At 35.0% G+C, this 2,880-nt stretch overlaps 1 long non-coding RNA gene across 4 annotated transcripts in view; it reads right to left on the bottom strand.

The window, feature by feature from the left end:
- Positions 1–2,880, bottom strand: part of LOC116088216 — a 103,421-nt gene that overhangs the window by 50,344 nt on the left and 50,197 nt on the right. For all 4 annotated transcript variants that reach the window (XR_004117825.1, XR_004117823.1, XR_004117824.1 and 1 more), the window contains one exon: positions 355–442. This is a non-coding gene — a long non-coding RNA (uncharacterized LOC116088216). The remainder of the gene's footprint in view (positions 1–354; positions 443–2,880) is intronic.

Below are 2,880 nucleotides of genomic sequence, written 5' to 3'. Positions count from 1 at the left end.
TCAAGTAAATAGCATCTACTTAGACAGTGAAGATAGGTTCTTTTTAAGGGGAAGACTGACCATCCAAAGAGTAATCCAAGGCATGCCCCATGCACAGTAGTAGATGGCCAGTACAAAATACACTCTCTGGCATTGAGCTCTAGAATAAACAGAGTCAAACAAATCAAAATCTATTCTACAAAATAGAAATAGAAGAAATATTGCCAAACTTATGCTATGTGACCCCAATCACCTTGACACTTAATCTACACAAAAAATCAATAAATAATGAGAATCATACCAATTTCATTATGAATATTGATGTTAAAACACAATAAAATATTTGCTACTCACAAAACCAAATCAAGAACACACCTGCACATCATCCATCATGATCAAATAAGCTTTATCCCAGGGATGAAGTGTTGGGTCAATATATGAACATTCTGCAGTGCAATCTTCCCTATAAAAATTGAAATAAAATAATCACATGATAATTTCATTAGATATTAAAAAAATTTTGACAAAATCCAACACCTGTTAATGTTAACAATCTTGGAGAGAAAAGGGATCCAAGGTGCATACCAATGCATAATAAAAGCAAGACATAGCAAGCCAAATCCCAAAATTGAATTAAATCCAGCAAAACTTGAAGCAATTACATGACAATCAGGGAAAAGACAGAGTTGTCCGAGCCATTCCTTAAAGTTCTAGCTAGAACAATAAGAAAATGAATGGAGGGCATTAAAAATGGAAAGGAAAAAAATCAAACTGTCAGTATTTGCAGATGACATGATTGTATACATATGTGACCCCAGAAATTCTACCATAACACTCATAAAAGTTATAAACACCTTCAGCAAAGTGGTTGACTGGAAAAAACTGAACTAAAAGTAAAAATTGTTATACTGTATATACAAATGATAAATTGGATGAAAAAGAAATTAAGAATATAATACACTTCACTGTGGCCAAAATTCATATAAAATATTTTGGGTTACTCTAACCAAGAAAGTAAAAGATCTATATGACAATTACTACAAGCATGAGAAGAAAGAAATTGAGGTTGTCAGTAGATGAAGAGATATCCCCTCCTGATGCATTCATAGGATTAACATTTTTTTTTTAAAAAAAAAAAATGATCATCTTAGCAAAACCAGTCTACAGATTCAATAAAATTCCAATCAAAACTTCAAAGCAATTCTTTCCAGAACTTAAAAGAAAATTTCTTGGGGATGGAGAGATTGCTCAGTGGTTAAGAGCACTGACTGCTCTTCTAAAAGTCCTGAGTTCAAATCCCAGCAACCACATGGTGGCTTAAAAACATCTGTAATGAGATCAGACGCCCTCTTCTGGTGTGTCTGAAGACAGCTACAGTGTATTTACATATAATAATAAATAAATAAATCTTAAAAAAAGAAAATTTCTCACTTTCATATGGAATAACAACAATACTAGGATTGCTAAAACAATTCAGTACAGATAAAAGAAAATCTGGAAGATATCGCCATCCCTTATTTCAAGCTGTACTACAGAAAAATAGTTAATCAACACCTAATGGTATTGGTATAAATACAGACAGGTTCCTCATTTGGAATACAATCAAAGACAGAAAAATAAATCCATACACCTATGGATGCAGAGATGAACAGTAAAGATTCTATATACCCAATTGTTAAGAGTCTAAGTAGGAGCCAGGAGGTGGTGGCACACGCCTTTAATTTCAGCGCTTGGGAGGCATAGGTAGACAGATTTCTAAGTTCATGGGCAGCCTGGTCTACACAGTGAGTTTCAGGACAGTCAGAGAAACCTTGACTCAAAAAACAAGCAAACAAACAAACAAAGAGTCTAAGTAGGGTTACTATCATTGATTTCTGGGTGTGTCCCTTGCCCTAGTTGTCTAACTCCTCCCAGAGATGGCGCTGAGATTCCATTTTTCTTCCTCAATAGTCTCTGCCACTGGTCTCCCCACAGGTGATTTCTCCTGTTTACATACCTGCTCCCCTACCTTCGTGCAGTCCCCTCTCCTCATCTACCTATGATATTTATTCTGTTCCTCTCTAAGTGAGATTTACATGTCTCCTACTTAGCTTTGTTGTGTCTGTTGATAGTAGCATGGTTAGCATTTACTTTACTGATAATATCCACGTATAAGTAAGTGCACATCATGTTTGACTTTCAAGGTCTGTGTTACCTCAAAGGCTGATCTGTTCTAATTCCATCCATTTGTTTTCAAATTTAATGTTATTAGTGTTTGTAGTATGTGAAAAATACTCCATTGGTAAATCAACCATATTTTTTTATCTGTTCTTCAGTTGAAGTACATATAGGTTGTTGTAATTTGTGCTATTATACATAAAGCTGATAGGAACACAGTTGAGCAAGTGTCCTGTGGTATAGCAGAGTGTCTTTGGGTATATGTCCTGAAGTGGTATAGCTGGGTCTGGAGGTAAACAGGTTCCTAATTCTGGATCCTGAACAGTTATGATTAATACCATAATAATTGGTAAAAAATGTCTGATATTTTTATAGTTATTTCCATTTGTTAATTGTGACTTTGGAGATGAATAAGAAAGGAATGTGTGGCATAATAGAAATTTGTTTCTGTGTCATTATTACAAGGGGTAAATTATCCTGGGTAGTCTTATTTCAATCCGGCAAACAAACGATGGTTATCTGTATGTAAGGGAACTCTTTGGAGAAAATGCCTTCAAAATATCCAACTATTTTCTTTTTTTTTTTTTAATTTTAGATATTTTCTTTATTTACATGCGAATTTCTCCATTCCCAGTTTCCCCTCTAAAAAACAAAAAAAACAAACAAAAACAAACCTCTGTTGCCTCCCCTCTCCCCATGCCTGCCACCCTGCCCTCTCCCACTTTCTGGCCCTGGCATTCCCCT

The sequence above is a fragment of the Mastomys coucha genome, unplaced genomic scaffold, assembly GCF_008632895.1.
Source record: "Mastomys coucha isolate ucsf_1 unplaced genomic scaffold, UCSF_Mcou_1 pScaffold14, whole genome shotgun sequence".
Classification (NCBI taxonomy): domain Eukaryota; kingdom Metazoa; phylum Chordata; class Mammalia; order Rodentia; family Muridae; genus Mastomys; species Mastomys coucha.
This window is presented reverse-complemented; position numbering and strand designations above follow the sequence as displayed.